The sequence below is a fragment of the Alligator mississippiensis genome, chromosome 5 (genome assembly GCF_030867095.1).
Source record: "Alligator mississippiensis isolate rAllMis1 chromosome 5, rAllMis1, whole genome shotgun sequence".
Classification (NCBI taxonomy): Eukaryota; Metazoa; Chordata; order Crocodylia; family Alligatoridae; genus Alligator; species Alligator mississippiensis.
In genome coordinates, this window is record NC_081828.1 from 178,388,069 (window position 1) to 178,414,116 (window position 26,048).

Sequence of the window (26,048 nt, forward strand, 5' to 3'; positions counted from 1 at the left end):
GATATCATGGAAGGTATCACCCAACCTTATCTGTAATAATTAGGGACCTACTAAATTCATGGCAGAAATAGGCTGTGCATCAGCTCCTTTAATCTTGCAGGTTCCCCCATGCATCCTGCCCTGCCAGCTGGGGCCTCGCCACTCACTCCTGATCGACAGGGAAGCAAAAACTGCAGTTTTATATATGACGCTGTTTTTGCTTCCCAGCTGGTCAGCAATATGCAGCTGGGGAGGGAAGGGGATGGTGCGTAGGGGAACCTAGTCCTAGTAATAATCATAGAATCACAGAAGTAGGGTCGGAAGGGACCTTGTAGATCTTCAAGTCCGACCCCCTGCCTGGGCAGGAAGAAAACTGGGCTCAAATTACATCAGCCAGGTAGGCATCAAGCCGCTTCTTAAAGACCCCCAGAGTAAGAGCCAGCACCACTTACCTTGGAAGTTGGTTCCAGAGCCTAGCCACCCTTACTGTGAAGTAGTTCTTATGGATGTCTAATCTAAACCTACACTCCAGCAACTTGTGGCCATTATTCCTTGTTATCCCGGGGGGCACTTGGGGAAACAAGGTCTCCCTCAAACCCTTCTGGTCCCCCCTAGTGAGTTTATAGAGGGTCACAAGGTCCCCCCTCAGCCTTCTCTTTGAAGGCTGAACAGGTTCAGGTCCCGTAGCCTCTCAGTGTAGGGTCTGCCCTGCTGTCCCCGGATCATGCAGGTGGCCCTCCTCTGGAGCCTCTCAATGTTGTCCACATCCCTCTTGAAGTGGGGTGCCCAGAACTGGACACAGTACTCCAGCTGTGGCCTGACCAGTGTCGCATAGAGGGGGAGGATCACCTCCTTGGCCCTACTTGAGATGCACCTGTGGATGCACGATAAGGTCCAGTAACCCCTGCCGTGACCTCGCATTGTCGGCCCATGTTCATCTTGGAGTCAATGATGACTCCAAGATCCCTTTCTGCCTCTGTGCTCTCAAGAAGGGAGTTTCCCATCTTATAAGTGTGCTGCCGGTTACTACTGCCCAAGTGCAGCACCCTGCACTTGTCAGTATTGAAATGCATCCTGTTTTTGTTAGCCCACCCCTGCAACCTATCCAGGTCTTTCTGCAGTCTTTCCCTCCCTGCTAGCATGCCCACCTTACCCCAAATTTTGGTATCATCAGCAAATTTGAACAGGTTGCTTTTCACCCCGTCATCCAAATCGCTGATAAAGAAATTGAACAGTGCGAGCCCAAGGACCAAGCCTTGGGGGACTCCGCTGCCCACTTCCCCCCAGGTCGAATATGACCCGTCCACCACTACCCTCTGAGTACGACCCTTCAGCCAATTAACAATCCATCTGACTGTGTAGGCATCGATGCCACAGTCACCTAGTTTTTTAATGAGGATGGGGTGGTCGACAGTGTCAAAGGCCTTGCTGAAGTCCAGAAAGACTACATCCACGGCGACACCTGCATCCAATGCTTTTGTGACCCGATCATAAAAGGCAATCAGGTTGGTCTGACATGACCTGCCCCTAATGAAACCATGCTGGTTGCCCTTGAGCATCATCCCCGATGCTGGCCCATCACAGATGTACTCCTTGATGATCTTCTCAAAGAGATTTTCCAGGATTGAGGTAAGACTGATGGGCCTATAGTTGCCCGGGTCCTCCCTTTCTTAAAGATGGGGACCACACTGGCTATCCTCCAATCATCTGGCACCTGGCCCGAGCACCACGAGCGATCGTAAAGCCGTGCCAAGGGCCCTGCAATAACCACTGCTAGCTCCCTCAACACCCTGGGGTGAAGAGCATCTGGACCTGCTGATTTGAACACATCCAGCCCCTCCAGAAGCACTCTAACCCGGTCTTCCTCAACCTTAGGACTTGAGGTGTTCCCCTTGAGTCCATCTTTACCTCTTTACCAGCTACAGTTGTAATTAAGGTTCAGTTCCATTTTTGTACTGAAAACAGGAATTCAGCCTTTTTTTGTATGCAAGTTATAGGTCTCTATAAGGTCCACTTGTACTAACTGAGCACAGAATGGATTTTTTGAAAATTTACAAGCTGATGAAGTAACCAAACTCAATTAAAAACTGAATCATTAAAAAAAATAGCTTTGTCTAACGTTTCTTTGTCCCCAGTGATTGAAGCGATGGAATAATATAGACACTTTAAAAACTTTTCATATAGTTAAAAGTAGCATCAAGATGCATTTAAGGATTTCAAGGTGTGTACCAGTATCACTAATTAAAAAGGAAAAAATATTAGAACTGTTGTCATTGTTTCCAAAACATGTATTATAACCTCTGTTAAAAAGTTATACTTAAAGATAATCAAACATTTAAACGCACATGAAACTCTATCATGATTCCCTGAGGACAAAAATATATGTGCTTTTGAAAACCTGTTCACACTAATGTGGGACTGCAAACATTAAAACATTTTAACCATAATCATATGACTGCTGAATGACATTCCTGCCTTAACTCTGAATATCCTAGGTTTGTTATACTTGGTTTAGGAATAATTCTAACACCCCTTTATTTTTTTTATCTTTAAATTACTGAAGTTTTTGATTACTTTTGGGATTCAGGATAGAATCCACCGAGAAAAATCCCTTTCCTGTAAGTGGCAGTGGCTCTTTAATGGGCTGCAAGAATATTTTCCTGTTTCCTTCTGGCTGGCATTATTAGCACAGTTCTTTTGAGCTGGTTTAATTTGGTGGGAAGAGTTTGTGAGGCAGAAAAAATCACTTTGAGTTCAAGCCTCTGGAAAGGTCCTTTTAAAGCTGGCTATGAATTCCAGGGACAGAAAACATTTTTTTTTCTAGACTGGAACACAATATCACTGCAGTACACATCACAAAGCACAAAGGGAACTAGCTTGAGCCCAAGACTCTGAACCTGTTAGCTATTGCCTGTCATCAAGTTGAGGGAAAAAGCACCCCGCATTTATCAGTTTATGAACAGAATGGTCCTTTACCTCAATTCCAGAAGCATATTTAATATCCATCTTATTACCTGATGGAGGTTACATCCGGAAAAAAAAAGACCCCAAACCCCCCAAAACCAAACCAAGCCTAAAACTTTTCCATGGGCTGCAATAATAACAAAATTAGACACAATAATAATTGTAGTGTCACATCAGCTCTTCTTTCAATTGAGTTTTGTTTGAGTGACATTTTAGGTTTGACTATTTTTTAAATTTCTTTTCAAACAGCAGACAGATTTGGAAGGTGACATATAAAGTGCCATAGGGAAAGACATTACATACAATCAATGAACTATAGGAAGGAACAAACTTGAGTAAAGTGTTTATATATGGAAAAAAATGAAACTGTTAGAGACTAAATAGGAGAGAAGCCACATTTAAAGTGACCTGGAAATAGTGAAGACACAATCTGACAAATGAGTTATGTCATTTAAAATGGAGAAATTAAACAAAATTTCTTACATTTAAATACATTTAAGGCTCATGTCAACAAATACCAAAAGGAATCTTCCAGTTTGATTTGATTAAAAATTGAAAGAAAGAGAGAAAGAAAGAAAGAGAGACTTTGACTTTTAAGAGACCTTTATTCCCCGGAGGGTGATGACTCGGAGCCAGTAAAAAGCATGTACAAGGATGCCCGAAGCTCTGGGCCTCATGGACAAGGCCTGGGCTCATGGCCTGCAAGGCCTGCCCGTACACGCTAGACAAAAAAAAACAACCAACACAACGAACATAAGGACTATTTACAGTATTTACAGTTCTGCCAGCAGGGACACCCATGGAGGCCTCCGGGGTCGACCCGCACGAGCAAAAGTCCAGGGCCTCGGCCCGCTCGACGCGTCTCTGCGGCTTGAGCAGCCGGTGGCATCACAGAGCGAGGATCAGGCGTCCCGCCTCGACTCGGCACAGCACCCCCTCGAGGGCCCAGCGCTTCTCAAAGGCGGGCACCGTCCGCCGGAGGACAGCGTGCTCAAACTCGAGCGAGAGGCGGGCCCGCACCAGCAGGCGGAAGAGCTGCAGGGCGTTGACCATCCCGGTGCCGCTGAGCTGGTTTCGCCGGCTCTTCAGGGTGGCCATCTTGGCCTGGCCCAGCAGGAAGTTGGCCAGGCTGACCGTGGCCCGCTCGGCCGCCCGGTATGGAAAGGAGTGGACGTAAGCGTCTTCGGAGAGGTCTCGGCCCAGTACCCGAAGCAGTGCGCCCAGGGCGGCAAAGAGAGGCTGCAGCCGGGGGCAGTCGAGGAAGGCGTGGAAAATGTCCTCGTCCAGCACCCCCGGGCAGAAGGGGCAGGCCGCCGAGGCCGCTGGGTCCAAGTGACGCACAAAGGTGCCGGTGGCCAGGATGCCGTGCACGAGCCGCCACTGCAGGTCGCCGGTCTTCTTGGCGATGGGCGCCTTATACAGCGTGCGCCACGCCGGGGTCCCGGGCCGCGCCAGGCGCCGCCGCCACGCGGTGTCAGGGCGGCCGGCCAGCACCTGGGCGTGCCGGGTGCGCACCACCCACATGTAGAGGCCCTTGCGGGGCAGGGTGCCAAAAGGGCAGCCCGTATTGCTGCTGGGGGGCACCGGGAGCCTGAGCAGTGTGTTGGGCCGCTCGGCCAGCTCGCCGGGTACCGCTGGGATGACGGGTAGCGGTGGGAAGGCGTCTTCTGCGGCGTCTGCGGTGGGGAGGGGCCGGCGAGTCTGGAGATGGGCTTCCAGGGCGGTCGCTGCCTCCGTCGGGAGGGCGGCCCTAACGGCCCGCAGAAGCCGCCCCGCGGTGCGGACGGAGCGCATCGCCAGCCGGGCAGCCAGGGCCTCGGGTGACAGCCAGTCCGACCGAGCGGGGTCCAGGAGGTGCTCCAGGCGGGTGGAGCGCGCCTCGACGAGAGCTGCCGTGAGGCTGGCGGAGGCCAGGCTCGGCACGACACGGTGCAAGGCCGGGTTGTGGACCAAGGGCTCTCGAAGGAGCTGCGGGAACCGCAGGTGCCTGGCCTGGGGACAGAGATGGAAGGCCGCCCGCCAGGCCCGCACCACGCTGCGGTAGAACGGGGGAAGGACCGCCCCGTTCAGGAAGGTGAGGTCCAGTTGAAACAGCTCCCGGTCAAAGCCGAGGCCCCCCACTCGCCGCAGGAATCGGCACGCCAGCTGTCGCCACGGGAGGTGGCCTTCGGTGTACAGGAGCCGCTGGAGGGCCTGCAGCCGATAGGCGGCCACCCTGCTGGCCAGATCGATCAGGCCCTGGCCCCCCTCGCTGGTGGGCAGGTAGAGGGCAGCTCGTGGGAGCCAGTGGCGTCCGTCCCACAGGAAATCGACCAGGAGCCGCTGCAGTCTCTCCAGTAGCTCCGGCGGAGGGTCCAGCACCGCGCAGCGGTGCCACAGGGTGGCCGCCGCCAGGTTATTGATGACGAGGACGCTCCCCCGGTAGGAAAGGCTGGGCAGGCGCCAGCGCCACCGCTGCAGGCGGGCCTCCACTCCCTCCTCGAGGCCGTCCCAGTTGCGCGCCATGAAGGTCGTCGGCCCCAGGAACACGCCCAAGACCTTGAGGCCCTCGCGGCGCCAGGCGAGGCCCCCCGGCAAGTCCGGCGGAGGCCTGCCAGTCCATGCGCCAAGCAGCAGAATGTCACTCTTGCCCCAGTTGATGCGGGCGGAGGAGGCGCGCTCGTAGCCCCACTGGCGATCTGCCAGAGCCCGCACATCTTCCTGGGTGGCGAGGAAGACGGTGACGTCGTCCGCATAGGCCGACAGTCGGAGACGAGGGCCAGAGGACGGGCCCGTGGCCGATGGCAGGGCCACCCCACTCAGGCGGCGGCGCAGCGCGTGTAACAGCGGCTCGATGGCCAGGGCGTAGAGCATGCCCGACAGCGGACAGCCCTGGCGAATGCCCCTGCGCGCGGGGAACGGAGCGCAAAGCACCCCGTTCACCTTGAGCAGGCTGGAAATGTCCCGGTACAAGACCCGGAGGGCCCCGGTGAAGAGGGGCCCAAAGCCAAAGGCCTCCAGCGTGCGGAAGAGGTAGGCGTGGCCCACGCGGTCAAAGGCCTTCTCCTGGTCGAGAGAGAGGAGGCCGACGTCGAGGCCAAAGAGCTCGCTAGCCGTGAGCAGGTCCCGCAGCAGGAACAGGTTGTCTTGTATGGTCCTGCCCGGCACGCAGTAGCTCTGCTCGGGCCCGGTGAGAGAGGCCATGACCGCGCGGAGGCGGGTGGCCAGCGCTTTGGCCAGAATCTTGTAGTCCGCGCACAGCAGGGAGACCGGCCGCCAGTTCTTCATGTAGCCCAGGTCTCCCTTCTTGGGCAGCAGGGTCAGCACCGCTCGGCGGCAGCTGATCGGCAAGACCTTGTCGGCGAGGCTCTCCTGGAAAACGCGCAGGAGGCTGGGGCCGAGGAGAGGCCAGAAGGTCTTGTAGAACTCGGCAGGCAGCCCGTCGAGGCCCGGGGCTTTGCCGGAGGCGAGGCCGGCCGTGGCGGCCGCCAGCTCTTCCAGGGACAAGTCCCGCTCCAGCTCGCCGGCCTCCAGGGCATCGAGACGCGGTAGGCCCTCGTGGAGTTCCCGCGTGGCCTCGGGGCACGACGGCTCGGCCGCGAACAGGTCGCGATAGAAGGCGACGGCACGTTCGCGGACTTCGCCCGGCTCTGTAATGACCCGGCCCTCAGGAGTCTTGAGATGGTCCAAGGCTTTGCTCGCTGCCCGCCGCCGCTCCAGGTCGAAAAAGAAGCGGGTCGGGGCGTCGGCTTCCACCAGCTCCTGGCAGCGGGCGCGGATCCTCGCGCCGCGGGCCGCGCTCTCCGCCAAGTCGCGCAGGCATTTCCTGCGGAGCCGGAGGCTCTCGCTCAGTGCCGCATCGCTGCCAGCGGCCAGCAGAGCAGCCTCGAGCTCCGCCACGTCCTCCTCCAACTCCCGGATACGGCGGCGCGTCTCGTTCGCGGCCAGCTGGGTGTACTGCTGGCAGAAGGCTCGGGTCTGGACCTTGCCCACGTCCCACCACAGCTTCCAGGAGGAGTGGCTCGGTCTCGCAGCCTCCCACCTCCGCCAAAAGTGGGCAAAGCAGTCCCGGAAATAAGAGTCCTGGAGCAGACTAATGTTCAAACACCAATACGGTGCCCGTGCACAGGCTCTCCCCGGCAGGCTCAGTTCGCTGAAGGCCAGGCCATGATCTGATAGACCCGAGGGAGCGATGCGGCTGCTGCGCAGGAGTGGCAGGTGGTGCCTGGTGATATAAAGGCGGTCGAGGCGAGCCATGGTGAGACCGCCGGCACTCGTCTTGGCCCAGGTGTACTGGCGCGCATCGGGATGCAGGGCTCGCCAGACGTCCACGAGGTCTGCCCCCTCCAGGGCAGCTTGCAGCTTGCGAGCGGAGGGCAGGTGGGGCTCAGGCCCTGTGCGGTCGAGGCGCGGGGCAGTGGTGCAATTGAAATCGCCCCCGAGGAGGAGCAGGTCATCATCCTCGCTAGCGTCGCGCAGGAGGGCAGCCAAGCTCTCAAAGAAAGCGACCCTCTCCTGGCCATCGGAGGGCGCGTAGATGTTGACGAGCAGCAGACGGTGTTGCGCGAGGGTGACGCGGACGGTCAGCAGGCGGCCGGGGACGACCTCCCGCGGCACCGCCGCGTCAAGCTGCAGCTGCGGCGATAAGAGTGTCGCGACCCCCGCGCGGAGGTTGGTGCCGTGGCTCAGGAACACCTGTCCTCGCCAGGCAGCCCGCCAGGCCGCCTGGTTGAACCTGTCAGAGTGGGTCTCTTGTAGGAAGGCGATGGCCAGCCTCTTCTGCCGCAGGAGCTCCAGGACGGCCTCGCGCTTCACCGCGTCTCGACAGCCGTTGACGTTGAAGGTGCCAATGGTTGTGGCTGCCATGGGGGTGGGTGTGGGAGAGGAGGAGCAAAGCAGAGTGCGGGTGGAAGAGCGAGCACCCAAGAGCAGAGCAAGGCAATACAGACAGGTCAGGGAAGGCCTACCGTGCCCTACTCTAGTCGAGGGACCCGCCCAGGCCCCACTCCACTCTCACCCTCTGGGCAAGCTTGTCCAGACGGTAGGCCATCTGACGTGTGCCCCGATCTTGCTTCATGAGCTTGACTGCCGCCCTGGCAGCCTTGACAAACACTTTGGGGTCCGCACACCACTGGGTGATGTGCCCCGCTACATTTTTCTGCCCCTTGGTTAGCTTCAGCAAGGACAGGAGTCCCCCATAGTCAGGAGAGACCCAGGGGGGCTCTGCCAGCTTGGGGTGGATGTTGCCTACGGAAGAGCGGCGAGGCCGCACCCCCGGCGGGAGCTCGCCCGCAACTGCAGCGTCGACCCCCTCGATGTCCAGGCACATCAGCCGCCTCTCGTCGTCCGAGTCGAGGACCGGCTCCGCGAGGACATTCCCTGTCTTCTTGGGGGGGGAGGGGCCATCCCGCTCACAACGTCTCTTGCGAGACTCCGAGAGCTGGATCTCCATCTCGCTAACTTCCCCATCTGCTCCGGTAGGCTGGGGCGTGACCAAAGGGGCAGCGGGCTCTCCCGCCACCCCCGGGGCCAGGCCACCGGAAGAGAGACATTCGCCACTATCCCTGCTGCCGCCTGACTCCGGAGGCTGGGGGACAGGCGAGGGGAGGGGGACCCCTGAAGGCCCCTCCCCCCCACCCGCTAAGTCTGCCTCGTCGGTGGCTACATCCGACGGGGCGGGTGGTGTGGCAGCCGGAACGGGGTCCGGCTCTGTAGTGGGGGGGTCCTCGGCACTGGCCGAGGAGGGGTCTGTCAGGGATGGGGTGTCCTGAGAGGCCCCCCTCATCTCCCTCTCTTTTTCGGGTGGTAGGGAGGATGCCCGAGCCCCATCATCCGATGAGGCTCCAGCACCGCAGTCCCCGGCCACCCCAGCCACTTCGGCCGGGGCAGGCAGGGGGCAAGGGGAGGCGTCCGCCTCTCCACCCGGTGGGGCTGCTGCACCGAGGGCAGGGGGCGCCACAGACGGGGGAGGGGGCGGCGGGGCCATGGTAGCAGCACCAGCCCCTCGGCTGGACGATGGCTTCCCGCTGGAGACCCCGGTCCCCTGAGATGGAACGGAGGGGGAAGGAAGTCGGGAGGAAGAGCTCCCAGCCTCCCTGGGCCTGTCGCGTGCCCCAGAGGTCGACGCGCCGTCTTTCGGCGCTGCCGCTGGCGGCGATGGTCCGGCCGCCTTGCCCCGAGGGCACTGCGCGGCCAGGTGGGAGGAGCCCCCGCACTTGAAGCACGTGGTCTCTCCCACAGACAGATAGATAATAAACCGCCGCCCCTCGAGCGTGAGGCTCAGGGAGCGAGGCAGCGACTGGGGGCCCTCCTTGAGGAGCATGAAGACCTGCCTCCGAAAGGACAGGACGTGCTTGCCCTGAGGGTTCTTGTTTCCCATCGGCAGGCGGCGAAAAGGACTCGCAGGAACCCCATAGGCCTCGAGTCCCCTGGCCAGCTCCCGATCGGAAACGTGCGGTGGGACGTTGGAAATCACCACCCTCACTGCCTGAGTCTCTAGGGGCGTGACAGGGTAGTGGATGCCCGCAATGTCCAGGCCCTCCGCACACACCCTGTCAACCAAGGCGGGCTTGCTCAAATAGATCATCGGGACCGTGTTCACGCGCCCCGCGTAGCGGATGGTACGCCATCCCAGGAGGGCGGCCAGAGCCTCCACGCAAGCCTCGAGCCCCACATGGAGAGGGGCATGAACCCTCAGGCCATGAGACAGTGGGAGGTCCTGAGAGACATCCTCATGCCAGCTGCCAGGCGTAGGAGCCGCCATTCCTCGCCAGGACAGGGTTAAACTGCGAAGCGAAAAAAAAAAAAAAAAAAAAAAAAAAAAAAGCCTCAGGCTGGCCCGGGGACTGGGAGGGGGCTGAAAACGCCCCAAAATCGGCCTGAGGGGGAGCAGAGCAACCCCGCAGGGGCTCAGGGCAAGCCCCAAGGCAAGGGGAGATGGCAGGGACCAAGGGAAGGGGCCCTGGGGGAGGGAGGCAGCAGAAATCAAAGGGACAACTCAGGCGGGGGTGGGGGAGGGGCAGAGGCAAACGAGGCTGCCAGAGCCCAGGGGAAAAAGGCTCAGAAAGTGGGGGGAGGGGGCAGGGAGGGGGTCCCCAGGGACAGGGTGGGGAGAGGCAAGGGTTGTTTTGGGGGGGGGGACAGGAAAAGGGGGGCAGGGAGTGCGAGGCAACGAGCTGAAAGCACCTGAGCCGGAGGAGCTTAGAAGGGCTTCAGCTGTCGGCGGCCATCTTGAAAGAAAGAAAGAAAGAAAGAAAGACTTTTTTGACTTTTAAGAGACCTTTATTCCCCGGAGGGTGATGACTCGGAGCCAGTCAAAAGCATGTACAAGGATGCCCCAAGCTCTGGGCCTCATGGACAAGGCCTGGGCTCATGGCCTGCAAGGCCTGCCCGTACACGCTAGACAAAAAAAAAAACAACCAACACAAAGAAACATAAGGACTATTTACAGTATTTACAGTTCTGCCAGCAGGGACACCCATGGAGGCCTCCGGGGTCGACCCGCACGAGCAAAAGTCCAGGGCCTCGGCCCGCTCGACGCGTCTCTGCGGCTTGAGCAGCCGGTGGCATCACAGAGCGAGGATCAGGCGTCCCGCCTCGACCCGGCACAGCACCCCCTCGAGGGCCCAGCGCTCCTCAAAGGCGGGCACCGTCCGCCGGAGGACAGCGTGCTCAAACTCGAGCGAGAGGCGGGCCCGCACCAGCAGGCGGAAGAGCTGCAGGGCGTCGACCATCCCGGTGCCGCTGAGCTGGTTTCGCCGGCTCTTCAGGGTGGCCATCTTGGCCTGGCCCAGCAGGAAGTTGGCCAGGCTGACCGTGGCCCGCTCGGCCGCCCGGTACGGAAAGGAGTGGACGTAGGCGTCTTCGGAGAGGTCACGGCCCAGTACCCGAAGCAGTGCGCCCAGGGCGGCAAAGAGAGGCTGCAGCCGGGGGCAGTCGAGGAAGGCGTGGAAAATGTCCTCGTCCAGCACCCCCGGGCAGAAGGGGCAGGCCGCTGAGGCCGCTGGGTCCAAGTGACGCACAAAGGTGCCGGTGGCTAGGATGCCGTGCACGAGCCGCCACTGCAGGTCGCCGGTCTTCTTGGCGATGGGCGCCTTATACAGCGTGCGCCACGCCGGGGTTCCGGGCCGCGCCAGGCGCCGCCGCCACGCGGTGTCAGGGCGGCCGGCGAGCACCTGGGCGTGCCGGGTGCGCACCACCCACATGTAGAGGCCCTTGCGGGGCAGGGTGCCAAAAGGGCAGCCCGTATTGCTGCTGGGGGGCACTGGGAGCCTGAGCAGCGTGTTGGGCCGCTCGGCCAGCTCGCCGGGTACCGCTGGGATGACGGGTAGCGGTGGGAAGGCGTCTTCTGCGGCGTCTGCGGCGGGGAGGGGCCGGCGAGTCTGGAGATGGGCTTCCAGGGCGGTCGCTGCCTCCGTCGGGAGGGCGGCCCTAACGGCCCGCAGAAGCCGCCCCGCGGTGCGGACGGAGCGCATCGCCAGCCGGGCAGCCAGGGCCTCGGGTGACAGCCAGTCCGACCGAGCGGGGTCCAGGAGGTGCTCCAGGCGGGTGGAGCGCGCCTCGACGAGAGCTGCCGTGAGGTTGGCAGAGGCCAGGCTCGGCACGACACGGTGCAGGGCCGGGTTGTGGACCAAGGGCTCTCGAAGGAGCTGCGGGAACCGCAGGTGCCTGGCCTGGGGACAGAGATGGAAGGCCGCCCGCCAGGCCCGCACCACGCTGCGGTAGAACGGGGGAAGGACCGCCCCGTTCAGGAAGGTGAGGTCCAGTTGAAACAGCTCCCGGTCAAAGCCGAGGCCCCCCACTCGCCGCAGGAATCGGCACGCCAGCTGTCGCCACGGGAGGTGGCCCTCGGTGTACAGGAGCCGCTGGAGGGCCTGCAGCCGATAGGCGGCCACCCTGCTGGCCAGATCGATCAGGCCCTGGCCCCCCTCGCCGGTGGGCAGGTAGAGGGCAGCTCGTGGGAGCCAGTGGCGTCCGTCCCACAGGAAATCGACCAGGAGCCGCTGCAGTCGCTCCAGTAGCTCCGGCGGAGGGTCCAGCACCGCGCAGCGGTGCCACAGGGTGGCCGCCGCCAGGTTATTGATGACGAGGACGCGCCCCCGGTAGGAAAGGCTGGGCAGGCGCCAGCGCCACCGCTGCAGGCGGGCCTCCACTCCCTCCTCGAGGCCGTCCCAGTTGCGCGCCATGAAGGTCGTCGGCCCCAGGAACACGCCCAAGACCTTGAGGCCCTCGCGGCGCCAGGCGAGGCCCCCCGGCAAGTCCGGCGGAGGCCTGCCAGTCCATGCGCCAAGCAGCAGAGTGTCACTCTTGCCCCAGTTGATGCGGGCGGAGGAGGCGCGCTCGTAGGCCCGGTGGCAATCTGCCAGAGCCCGCACGTCTTCCCGGGTGGCGAGGAAGACGGTGACGTCGTCCGCATAGGCCGACAGCCGGAGACGAGGGCCAGCGGACGGGCCCGTGGCCGATGGCAGGGCCACCCCACTCAGGCGGCGGCGCAGCGCGTGTAACAGCGGCTCGATGGCCAGGGCGTAGAGCATGCCCGACAGCGGACAGCCCTGGCGAATGCCCCTGCGCGCGGGGAACGGAGCGCAAAGCACCCCGTTCACCTTGAGCAGGCTGGAAATGTCCCGGTACAAGACCCGGAGGGCCCCGGTGAAGAGGGGCCCAAAGCCAAAGGCCTCCAGCGTGCGGAAGAGGTAGGCGTGGCCCACGCGGTCAAAGGCCTTCTCCTGGTCGAGAGAGAGGAGGCCGACGTCGAGGCCAAAGAGCTCGCTGGCCGTGAGCAGGTCCCGCAGCAGGAACAGGTTGTCTTGTATGGTCCTGCCCGGCACGCAATAGCTCTGCTCGGGCCCGGTGAGAGAGGCCATGACCGCGCGGAGGCGGGTGGCCAGCGCTTTGGCCAGAATCTTGTAGTCCGCGCACAGCAGGGAGACCGGCCGCCAGTTCTTCATGTAGCCCAGGTCTCCCTTCTTGGGCAGCAGGGTCAGCACCGCTCGGCGGCAGCTGATCGGCAAGACCTTGTCGGCGAGGCTCTCCTGGAAAACGCGCAGGAGGCTGGGGCCGAGGAGAGGCCAGAAGGTCTTGTAGAACTCGGCAGGCAGCCCGTCGAGGCCCGGGGCTTTGCCGGAGGCGAGGCCGGCCGTGGCGGCCGCCAGCTCTTCCAGGGACAAGTCCCGCTCCAGCTCGCCGGCCTCCAGGGCATCAAGACGCGGTAGGCCCTCGTGGAGTTCCCGCGTGGCCTCGGGGCACGACGGCTCGGCCGCGAACAGGTCGCGATAGAAGGCGACGGCACGTTCGCGGACTTCGCCCGGCTCTGTAATGACCCGGCCCTCGGGAGTCTTGAGATGGTCCAAGACTTTGCTCGCTGCCCGCCGCCGCTCCAGGTCGAAAAAGAAGCAGGTCGGGGCGTCGGTTTCCACCAGCTCCTGGCAGCGGGCGCGGATCCTCGCGCCGCGGGCCGCGCTCTCCGCCAAGTCGCGCAGGCATTTCCTGCGGAGCCGGAGGCTCTCGCTCAGTGCCGCGTCGCTGCCGGCGGCCAGCAGAGCAGCCTCGAGCTCCGCCACGTCCTCCTCCAACTCCCGGATACGGCGGCGCGTCTCGTTCGCGGCCAGCTGGGTGTACTGCTGGCAGAAGGCTCGGGTCTGGACCTTGCCCACGTCCCACCACAGCTTCCAGGAGGAGTGGCTCGGTCTCGCAGCCTCCCACCTCCGCCAAAAGTGGGCAAAGCAGTCCCGGAAATAAGAGTCCTGGAGCAGACTAATGTTCAAACACCAATACGGTGCCCGTGCACAGGCTCTCCCCGGCAGGCTCAGTTCGCTGAAGGCCAGGCCATGATCTGATAGACCCGAGGGAGCGATGCGGCTGCTGCGCAGGAGTGGCAGGTGGTGCCTGGTGATATAAAGGCGGTCGAGGCGAGCCATGGTGAGACCGCCGGCGCTCGTCTTGGCCCAGGTGTACTGGCGCGCATCGGGATGCAGGGCTCGCCAGACGTCCACGAGGTCTGCCCCCTCCAGGGCAGCTTGCAGCTTGCGAGCGGAGGGCAGGTGGGGCTCAGGCCCTGTGCGGTCGAGGCGCGGGGCAGTGGTGCAATTGAAATCGCCCCCGAGGAGGAGCAGGTCATCATCCTCGCTAGCGTCGCGCAGGAGGGCAGCCAAGCTCTCAAAGAAAGCGACCCTCTCCTGGCCATCGGAGGGCGCGTAGATGTTGACGAGCAGCAGACGGTGTTGCGCGAGGGTGACGCGGACGGTCAGCAGGCGGCCGGGGACGACCTCCCGCGGCACCGCCGCGTCAAGCTGCAGCTGCGGCGATAAGAGTGTCGCGACCCCCGCGCGGAGGCTGGTGCCGTGGCTCAGGAACACCTGTCCTCGCCAGGCAGCCCGCCAGGCCGCCTGGTTGAACCTGTCAGAGTGGGTCTCTTGTAGGAAGGCGATGGCCAGCCTCTTCTGTCGCAGGAGCTCCAGGACGGCCTCGCGCTTCACCGCGTCTCGACAGCCGTTGACGTTGAAGGTGCCAATGGTTGTGGCTGCCATGGGGGTGGGTGTGGGAGAGGAGGAGCAAAGCAGAGTGCGGGTGGAAGAGCGAGCACCCAAGAGCAGAGCAAGGCAATACAGACAGGTCAGGGAAGGCCTACTGTGCCCTACTCTAGTCGAGGGACCCGCCCAGGCCCCACTCCACTCTCACCCTCTGGGCAAGCTTGTCCAGACGGTAGGCCATCTGACGTGTGCCCCGATCTTGCTTCATGAGCTTGACTGCCGCCCTGGCAGCCTTGACAAACACTTTGGGGTCCGCACACCACTGGGTGATGTGCCCCGCTACATTTTTCTGCCCCTTGGTTAGCTTCAGCAAGGACAGGAGTCCCCCATAGTCAGGAGAGACCCAGGGGGGCTCCGCCAGCTTGGGGTGGATGTTGCCTACGGAAGAGCGGCGAGGCCGCACCCCCGGCGGGAGCTCGCCCGCAACTGCAGCGTCGACCCCCTCGATGTCCAGGCACATCAGCCGCCTCTCGTCGTCCGAGTCGAGGACCGGCTCCGCGAGGACATTCCCTGTCTTCTTGGGGGGGGAGGGGCCATCCCGCTCACGACGTCTCTTGCGAGACTCCGAGAGCTGGATCTCCATCTCGCTAACGTCCCCATCTGCTCCGGTAGGCTGGGGCGTGACCAAAGGGGCAGCGGGCTCTCCCGCCACCCCCGGGGCCAGGCCACCGGAAGAGAGACATTCGCCACTATCCCTGCTGCCGCCTGACTCCGGAGGCTGGGGGACAGGCGAGGGGAGGGGGACCCCTGAAGGCCCCTCCCCCCCACCCGCTAAGTCTGCCTCGTCGGTGGCTACATCCGACGGGGCGGGTGGTGTGGCAGCCGGAACGGGGTCCGGCTCTGTAGTGGGGGGGTCCTCGGCACTGGCCGAGGAGGGGTCTGTCAGGGATGGGGTGTCCTGAGAGGCCCCCCTCATCTCCCTCTCTTTTTCGGGTGGTAGGGAGAATGCCCGAGCCCCATCATCCGATGAGGCTCCAGCACCGCAGTCCCCGGCCACCCCAGCCACTTCGGCCGGGGCAGGCAGGGGGCAAGGGGAGGCGTCCGCCTCTCCACCCGGTGGGGCTGCTGCACCGAGGGCAGGGGGCGCCACAGACGGGGGAGGGGGCGGCGGGGCCATGGTAGCAGCACCAGCCCCTCGGCTGGACGATGGCTTCCCGCTGGAGACCCCGGTCCCCTGAGATGGAACGGAGGGGGAAGGAGGTCGGGAGGAAGAGCTCCCAGCCTCCCTGGGCCTGTCGCGTGCCCCAGAGGTCGACGCGCCGTCTTTCGGCGCTGCCGCAGGCGGCGATGGTCCGGCTGCCTTGCCCCGAGGGCACTGCGCGGCCAGGTGGGAGGAGCCCCCGCACTTGAAGCACGTGGTCTCTCCCACAGACAGATAGATAATAAACCGCCGCCCCTCGAGCGTGAGGCTCAGGGAGCGAGGCAGCGACTGGGGGCCCTCCTTGAGGAGCATGAAGACCTGCCTCCGAAAGGACAGGACGTGCTTGCCCTGAGGGTTCTTGTTTCCCATCGGCAGGCGGCGAAAAGGACTCGCGGGAACCCCATAGGCCTCGAGTCCCCTGGCCAGCTCCCGATTGGAAACGTGCGGTGGGACGTTGGAAATCACCACCCTCACTGCCTGAGTCTCTAGGGGCGTGACAGGGTAGTGGATGCCCGCAATGTCCAGGCCCTCCGCACACACCCTGTCAACCAAGGCGGGCTTGCTCAAATAGATCATCGGGACCGTGTTCACGCGCCCCGCGTAGCGGATGGTACGCCATCCCAGGAGGGCGGCCAGAGCCTCCACGCAAGCCTCGAGCCCCACATGGAGAGGGGCATGAACCCTCAGGCCATGAGACAGTGGGAGGTCCTGAGAGACATCCTCATGCCAGCTGCCAGGCGTAGGAGCCGCCATTCCTCGCCAGGACAGGGTTAAACTGCGAAGCGAAAAAAAAAAAAAAAAAAAAAAAAAAAAAAAAAAAAAAAGCCTCAGGCTGGCCCGGGGACTGGGAGGGGGCTGAAAACGCCCCAAAATCGGCCTGAGGGGGAGCAGAGCAACCCCGCAGGGGCTCAGGGCAAGCCCCAAGGCAAGGGGAGATGGCAGGGACCAAGGGAAGGGGCCCTGGGGGAGGGAGGCAGCAGAAATCAAAGGGACAACTCAGGCGGGGGTGGGGGAGGGGCAGAGGCAAACGAGGCTGCCAGAGCCCAGGGGAAAAAGGCTCAGAAAGTGGGGGGAGGGGGCAGGGAGGGGGTCCCCAGGGACAGGGTGGGGAGAGGCAAGGGTTGTTTTGGGGGGGGGGACAGGAAAAGGGGGGCAGGGAGTGCGAGGCAACGAGCTGAAAGCACCTGAGCCGGAGGAGCTTAGAAGGGCTTCAGCTGTCGGCGGCCATCTTGAAAGAAAGAAAGAAAGAAAGAAAGAAAGAAAGAAAGAAAGAAAGAAAGAAAGAAAGAAAGAGCACTGCAATACCAGGCCGATGCGTGGAGTGGATGGAGCAAGCTCCGAGTCCATCTCCCAATTCCAAAAATCCATTTAATATAAAGTCCTCACATCGAGGACATATCAAATATTAAACTGATAAGAACAGATTGACTTTTATTAGTAAATGGTAAGGATGGTAAATCCAAAAAAAAAAGATGACAAAGCCGATAGGGAAATACAGAACGCCCGGGCGAGGGACTAACAATAGAAGGATGGGGGTGAGGTTGGGAACGCACCTAGGTTACATGCGATACAAAGTTAGCCAACTAAGCCCAGGGGTAAGGGGAGAGGGGAGTGGGGGAGGGGAGGGGAGGGAGGGGGAGGTTTCGCGACGCTGAGAGAGAAAGAGGATAGAAACACACATACCCGTGACAATGGTCCGCAACGGTGGAAGAAGTGGTCCGAAGATGAAGTGTCTCAGTCTAGATATAGTCTATCGCGGGGGTCCTCTTCGGGTGGTGCTGGGTCGTCGTCCGTTGTTGATGAGTCCTCTTGAAGCGAAGGTCCGTCTGTTGCAGAGGGGGGCGGTTCAGGCGGTCCCCTCCGGGTCCGGTCCGGCGGCTGTTCTCCTGCTGGGGTCCGTGTACTGGCGGTGGCCCGTGATGTGTTCCACGTAAATGTCGCGGGACCACCAGATGGTGTCGGACACCATGAGGCAGCGCATCAGCTTGGCGTAGCGGCAGGAGACGCGGCAGGCACGCAGGACGCTCTCGTTACTGGGGTCCCAGGCTCCGAGCGTTCCCACGATGAGCGCGTCGACCGTCACATCGTAGCCGTGGCCCCTCAAGGTGTCGGCCAGCGGGGCGTACTTCTCCCGCTTGCGAGCCCGGGCGTCGGTGAAGGCTTGGCGCCGGTTCTCGAACGGGATGGTGACGTCCACGATGGTGATCTTCTTGGCCTCCTCGTCGGTGATCACGATGTCGGGGCGCATCTGGCTCTCGCAGCCCGGGACGGTGCGGTTGACGGAGACCTGCCCCGCGGCGGCCGGGATGGCCCTCACCAGCCGGTCCTGGACAGCGTTGTGGCGGAGCTGCCAGGCCCTGGCGTGCGGCTCCGCCACACTTGATCTTAGCCAAAAGAAAGAAAGAGTGCACACAGTCCCCCACTACCAGAAATTATGCAGTCGAGTTTCCCATATTTTGGAAAAATCGCAGAGGTCAGCAAGCCCGGAGCGCAAGGGGTCAAGCCTCACCCTTGGTAAGCCACATACGTGAGCAAAGAAAGAAAGAAAGAATTTGCGTGTCATCCTTGCGCAGGGGCCATGCTAATCTTCTCTGTATCGTTCCAATGAAAGAAAGAACGTGAGTGTTAATACTAGACAACACTATCAGCTCAGAAAACAAAGAAAATGCTGGGATGTGTACATAGAGTAGGAGAGTATAATTAGAAAGAAAGTTCATTTTGTCCCTTCATAAGTGGCTAATAGAAAACACCAAGATTAAAGAGATTATTTGAGAGTACTGAGGGCTGGTAAAGCACCTGCTTATAGTAATGGATTCCCTTTATGTCACAAGAAGTAACATAATTCCTTTTTAGGATGAAGAGATTATATTCAGTTACTTCCACTGGCACCATCTAATTCTTCTCTGGGAGTATGAGTGATAATTTCACAATATTATAGACAAATTATATTTCGTATGAACTTTACAAGCACAATGCAAAATCAGATAGACTTCTACTATGATGTCAAGTGCCCAGATACTGGATTATAGTGATGGATATGATATAAGAACTTTCACAGGCAAATTGGGAGACACACACAGATGATAAAATGATTATTGAATGATCCAATAATCACTAAATTATAAACTATATTAAAATAAGGTTTTAACTATTAATGTTACATATTGAACAAAAGATACTAGAATAACAGAAATGGCAAAGGACCAAGTGTCAGGTTATAATGTGGAGAGAAAAAAGTTAATTTTGTAGTTACTGGGTGCATCTACACCAAAAGGTACTGTGCACTGTTGGTGCTATGACACACTAATGCACAGTGTTACTCAGCTACTGCGCAGTTAATGTTTCATATAGACGTGCCCACTGTGAATCCACCCATGACAATATAGGTAGGATACTTATACTGGTCTGATTATTGTGGTATCTGAAATTGTCTTCTTCATCACCTCTGTGGCAGGTCAGTAGGGGGTGCTCCTGCGCTGAGCCACCCACCTCACTGTGCCTGCCCACCTTCCAGGTTTTAAGTGCCTCCCTGGGGGTGCCTCGCGTCTGGCCAACCCCCTTCCTGGCACACACCTGCTAGCTTGGGGGTAGAGCTGCCACCACCCAGGGACGGGCTTGATCCTGGCACTGAGTCCCCTGGGAAACACAGGCCTAGTAGCCCTTGAGGGTACTCGACTCACTTCAAAAACTTGGGGTGCTTCCCTCAGTCGGAAGCACAAGTAGTGGTGTCCCTTAGTCAGCTGAACCAAGGGGACCCCAAGGCATAATCTAGACCCACTCCCAATAAGTCTCCCCTACTAGGTACAAAGGAGAACTTTATTGGTTACAAGGAGTAGGGTTGCAATAGGGTACAGATTTGAGTAGTATCAGAGAAATCCCACAGAGCAAACAGGGTGGCTGCAGTAGCCTTTGATCACACATCTGAATTACTGCAAGCTATATATCTAGTTAGATCTCTTGTACTCACAAGTATCATCCAGAGGCAGGTGGAGAGCCCCTGTGGAGGCAGGCAGCTCCTTGAACATGAGTTTTGAGAGAGAGAGAAAGTTTCAGATGGTCCAGCTCTTCTTTCTCTCTGAGTTTTCCTCATGGCTGCTTCCCCTTCCTCCTGGGGAGTCCTTAACTTATATAGTACTTATGACCTCATTTACTTGGTCCAATGGAGGCCAGAACCTGTTGGCTGCCAGCCAACCAATTTAAAATGTATCGCTGGTGGCTGGGCAAACTGGCAGTCTCTAGCCCACCAGGGAGCCCAAGCCCCTCACCCAGGTATGTGATGCCAGTCCCGTAGGAAGAGGGAGCAGGATTCCCCCCTCCCTCAGGAATGTATCCAGCTCAGGTTACCTAAAGAGATAGGGTAAGGTATGTACCCTCTGCAGGGCCCATACTAACCAAATTGTCACAGAGCAGAGTTTTTGGGGAGAAACAGAGGTGGCCTTCTGCCACAACCTCTTTCGATTACACAACCGTCCATCAATCTCTTTGAGTACAAGTTCATCACAAGTGTGATCAGATGACACTGGAGCTACCTCTATATGCTACAACTATGCCACATTTAAGTATTAATCACAGCATAAATGGGCAGGGTTTTACATGTGTACCTGAGGTAAGGTGTCATAAAATGGGAAATGAGCCATAGAAGTATTCCATATGTAATGCAGGGGTGTAAGTTGTAGCCGTGTTGGACTAATGACATAGGTAGACAAGGTTCTTTGGGTGAATCTGATTATCTTTTATTAGACCAACTTAAATAGTTGGAAAACAATTATAACCTGCCTGACATCTGACTCCCCTGGTTTCTCGCTCTCTCCCCCCACCCCACCCCACCCCAGCCTGTCTCTCACCCATTGACTCCTCAATCTACATTTTCACTGACTACCTGTCTTGTATGCATACCAGCCCAGCCGCTGGCTTCTTTACCTTTCATTCCATCCAGGAAGAGCACACACCAACTGCTGAAAGTTCCTCAGCCTGACGAAGGGTTTTTGAACCTGAAAGCTTCCTTAATAATTGTTTTCCAACTATTTAAGTTGGTCTAATAAAAGATATCAGATTCACCCAAAGAACCTTGTCTGCATATGTAATACAGAGCATTTTCATGGCTGATTTGTATGGTGCCTTATATTTATCATGTTGCCAGAACCAGCAATCAGCTGATTCTCAGTCCCTGAACAGAGACTGCACTAGGGTCTGGAACAGTCTGGGACTGACAATCAGCTGATTGTCAAGCCTGACCACAGTTGATAGGGCCTCCACAAGAACTTTAAACCCCAATGCCCAGCAGCTCTGGATCTGAGGGAGATCAGAGGCTCCCAGTGATAGCTTCTGTTCCCCTGTACCTGGAGTCCTGGCCAGAGCTGTTTGACATGGGGTTTTAACAACCTGCTGGCCTGGACAGCCCCTGGTTCAAGACCCATTATTGTGTAGCTGGGACTGATAATCACCTGATTGTCTGCCCAAAAGCCCTAGGTTAACCAGACCCAGAGTTCTCTAGGCCAGGGACAACAATCATCTAATTGTCAGCTCTACTCCTGGGACAGCACTAGGAACTCAAACCAGCCCTGGTGTCATTTGGGGCCTGTTGACAATCAGTTGATTGTTGGCTCTGGCCTAATTGACTGCTGATGAGTCCCAGACCAACCTAGGCTGGTTCAAGTCCCCAGTACAGAACTGGGGCCAGAACTTATCGTTGGCCCCAGAACCATACCGGGGCTGGCTTGAGACTTGACAGTCACCTAATTTGTTAACCCCAACCCAATTTACTGATGCAAGGAAAGTCCAGGATCATAATCCTGGGCTCTCCTGGATGGGCAAGTAGTAATGGTGCATGTGGCATGGCAGGAATCACAATTGTTCATATCAAGGATAAGAGCCTATTACACCATTAGATGAAGGTGTTCCACTGGTGTGGATTCCTTAACCTCTTGTTTATTGATTAAATACTCATCTTTGTTACCAAAGGAAGGCATTATTATGTCCAGGGGGTCCTTGGGTGGTCCCTTGTCCTAGGATTATTTTGTAGTTTTTTTTTGTTTTTGTGGGGGGTTTTTAATGCAATGACTTTTTTAATGTAAAATGCATAAACAGTTATGGAAGCAGGCCCAAAACCTAGGAGTAACACTGCCCTCTTCTCTCCCTCAACTGGTTGCCCAACCACTAGACTATAGTAACATGCTCCCTCTTGTGCTCTCTTCCTGATCCCATACATCCCACATTCTTTTGTGTGTAATGGCAGAGCTTCAACATGAGAGATGGGGAGTTCCCCAACTCGCCCTGAACCTCTACTCTGGTGATCAGGGCATTGTGCCTCAAGGTAAGATCCGCTGATTTAAATCTTCTCAAACCGAGGATGGCCTAGAATGCAGTCTCCACTTCCCATGCAGTGCTCTATCCACAAGATTTCTGTAAAAATAGTGAGCAGAATCACTACTACTTCTTTATCCAATTGTGTTTTAAAAAGAAGACAGTCCTGCACAGCAATACTAAAAAACAGTTATGGGCTATGGGCTACCTCAGGAGACCACTCTACACTGAATCCTAAATGGAGGCATCACCCAGCAGCCTTAAATCAGACGCCTAAGATTTAGAGAGCAGTTCTGAAGCTGAGACACATTCCACATTCCTTACTACTGGCTACCTCTGCCAGACTTGTGTGGTCTTTGAATCGCTTTTCTCAGTTGTATCACTCTCCCCATATATTGCAGACAAAACTCAGAAGTCTACTCCTGGGTTTCCACTCTGGGGGCCAAGTCCCTAAAAGTTAGGCATTGTGTGCATAATTTGTAGGGATCTAAGTCTTCTTTTGGCTGTAGCCTCTGTTCAATGTAATCAAGAGATTCTGCTCACTTCATTGACCTTGCTTCAATTCTGATAAATAAATAAACTTTAAATGCCTTGGTTTTCCCCTCTACCCCCCAAAAAGGTTGTTTAAATATATATTGGTGAAATTCAAGAATTCAGAAATCTAAAGTTAATTGTCCTGTTCTTTTTAACCTTAGAATTAATTGATATTGTTTTCAAAATCAGTTTGTGGTTTCTTATAAATCAAAGCCAATTTAAATTTTCCATTTGACTACACACTATTATATTACCTTTCCTGGATGGACAAGCAAAACAAGAATATGACTTGCATTATATCTCTGTAATAAATTATCTAAACCTTTGTGTTGCAGATCATTGCTTTTTTCATACTTTTGACTCTCATGTGTTTATTGACTCAAATTAGATCTGATTACTTTTACTAGCTAAAAACTAATAAAGCTAGCAAAGATGCACTCAAGTATGTAGTGACATGTCTTTCTAATGCAACCCAAGTGAGAATCAGATTTCCGGCTCATAAAACCTGCTTCTGCTGTTGTTAGGAGCTTTCAGCTCAAGTCACTTGCAATAAGCAGAGGAGGATTAGAAATAGAGCTGCACAAATAATGGATTTTTTTTGGTTCACTGGCCAAACAGACAAAAATCAGAAAAAAAGAAATGCTGGTTTGGGTCAAATTGAAATATATTGTTTCCTGTTTTTTGGGCTCACCTGCAGTAAAATAGAAAAATAAATAAATAAATAACACTGTGCATACAACAAATTTCAGTTTATTAGGAACAAAATGTTTTGTTTCATACTTAGGTGATTTAACTCTTTTGTTTAAGCTTTTCTCTTTCAACTTAGGTAATTTTTAAACACAAAATACCATTTTGAAATGAAATTATTAAAAGTGCTGGTGCTGAAAATATCACAATGAAACATTTTAAACTTTGAAAGACAGATCATTTCATTTTCCATATCCCCTGCTCCTCTCTCTCCACCCACTTACGTGTTTTGTTTGTTTGCTTTTGTTTTAACTATTTGTCAAATGTGACCCAAATGCTCAAATAGTTTTGGTTCACCCAAAGCTCTATTTCTGGTGAATATACTGTTTACAAGTGAAGGAAATTCTTATATAATAAAGGACTTAGTTTTTCTGTCTGTCTGTCCATAATGCTCTTGGAGCACTTTGACTGGTTAGTGAAACAACCAATCAGAGTGTGGAGTGTCACCATGATGGTGGGGACATAGAGGACAGAGCGGGGGGGGGGGCAAGGCCAGAGCGGCTGGCCTCGTCCCCTGCCCCTGCCCCCGCCCCTCCTAGGCAGCAGAGCACCACCATGATGGTGGGGATGGAGCGGGCATCATGGCAGTGCTCCACTGCCTCTGAGGAGCAGGGTTGGGGGGAGTGAGGCCAGTGGTGCTGGAGGCAATGGCAGCACGGGGTGCTGGTGGATGGGGATGGAGGGGATGGCAGGGCAAACTTCACCCCCCTCTTCCCCCACAGCTCCTGGGAAGTGGCAGGAGTGCAAGGTGATGGGTGGCAGTGCTCTGTCCCCACCCACGCCCCCCCATCATTCTGGATGGGCAATTCTTTAGAGTAACTTTATAAGGGTCTCCAATACACCAGCTGAAGTAAATTCATGTTTTACCATTGACTTAAATAGGAAAGGTAGCAGCCCCTTTTAGATATCCATAAGGAAATATGAGGCTTATCTACATAATATTCATGTCACGCCCAGGACTGCCAAAGAAATACATGACTCATCCACATGCTCTGCTTAGGGCATGGTAAATCCCATAACAAGACAATAAAGCCACCTTATCGAAAACTGCTGCACATATTATTAAACATATCTGAGACCAAAATCCTAAGAGCAGCCATGGATATATGTTCAGGGCTGCTCTAAGGTGATTAAATAGCCTAATTTCTGGGATTTGGTGTGCTCTGAGTGGGAGCTCATGGGTGGGTCATGCTTCTCATTGGTAACCTAAGGATAGGATGTAGACAAGCCCATGTATTTAGTCTTACAGGGTGGTTAGTATCTGTGTGGTCTCACACCAAAACAGCAGCTCATGTGAGGCAGCCTCTAAATGAATAAGTGGGATACCATGAACAAATGTATCTTTGTGATATACAGTTCACATGTAGTACTTTATAATATTCCTACAGTTTGGACAGATTCTTATGGGAATTCTGCCCAATAACTTGAAGCAAATTTTGCTTAAAAGACATAATTTGGCTTATTTTCATGGGGAGCCTACAAAAGACAACATAGGAACATATTTAATATGTAGAGTTTGTGACTCAAGTCCACTGCAAATTATTGACACTTAGTGGACGTGTCTACACATGGCACTATGTCACCATAGCAGCAGGCTACGGCAATGTAGCATCCACGGGTGTCTACACGTGACCAGCAACTACTTCAACGTCATGGCAAGCTCCCCCATTATAGCACTCCACTACAACAAAGTAGCTGCTAAAAATAACCGTGTACTGTGCATGCAGCACAGTATGGGCAGTTACTGCACCATGCTTTCTTACTTCCAAAAGGAAGTACTAAAGCACAGCACGGTAACAACATTGTCATAGGGCAACATATACATGCACCCTATGTGTAGGAAACACATGAAGAGGAAATAATTTGAGAACCACTAAAAACTTTGTGGCTCAAAGGCTATTATAAATTCAGATTAGCTTGATCCCGGAATTATTCTATTTCCAAATATAAAGACTCCTGCTATGACTTACTTTTGCTTCTGCTTACTCTTCATTCATTTATACCTAATTCTATTTATTAATTTGAATTCATAGATTAAGGTAATGCTATTCAAATGAAAATACACATTGCTATTCAGTCCAAATTTTACATAAAAAGGTGCTTAAAATTCCAGACCAGTTTTTCTCCCTTTGTTTGAACCAGGATACCAATCCTTGCCCAGTTTTAAACTAGCATGAGAGTGATGTTGCAGTGCAGTGAAGTACAACTATAGGAATAGAACCTTTTCAATCAATTGTTCTTATTTCTATTGCATGCCACACTAATAGATTTGAGGCTTTTTTCAAATGTATAGCATTCCTGTAAAGTAACTCTAACTGCAATGAAGAAATGGCTTCAGACACGGAAACAAAGATCTGATGTGTTAGAGACAATAAGATCCTAATTTTCAACCTAGCCAGGCAGAAAAAATCATAAACAGAAAATGTGCGTGCATTTACACACCTCATTTGTACATACAGTAACCATGATCGCATGCAAACAACCATTAGTATGTCTGACTGATCACTTATGCAGCAAATATTTGGTGAAATGCCATTACATTAGCAATGCAAACTCATTTACGTCTTTGCATGCACAATTGCATGCCTGACCTTTTAGAAATCAGATCCTATTTTGCTATGATTCACACATTAGGTAAGTTTTATGTACTGTGGTGGAATCTCAATGATCTAGACTGTCTTACATCTATTTTACACATAATCAGCCTTCACATGGACAGGATTTGTGCTATATAGCAGTAATTTTTTTGCTGGTACACAAATGGGTAGAAGAAGGTCAGAAGAATGGCAAAAGAGGGCAAGAATTGTACGTACTTAAAAGAACACATAAGCAGCAAATTACAGAAAAAGCTTGGAGATATGTAAAAAAACATA

At 55.8% G+C, this 26,048-nt stretch overlaps 1 protein-coding gene and 2 pseudogenes across 1 annotated transcript in view; all 3 read right to left on the reverse strand.

Annotated features, from left to right (window-relative positions):
- The window catches only part of ZNF804B (zinc finger protein 804B), a 478,890-nt gene that overhangs the window by 293,221 nt on the left and 159,621 nt on the right, over positions 1-26,048 (reverse strand). The window lies entirely within an intron of this gene.
- LOC132251092 (U2 spliceosomal RNA) lies at positions 16,864-17,043 on the reverse strand (annotated as a pseudogene).
- On the reverse strand, positions 18,125-18,220 carry LOC132251030 (U6 spliceosomal RNA; annotated as a pseudogene).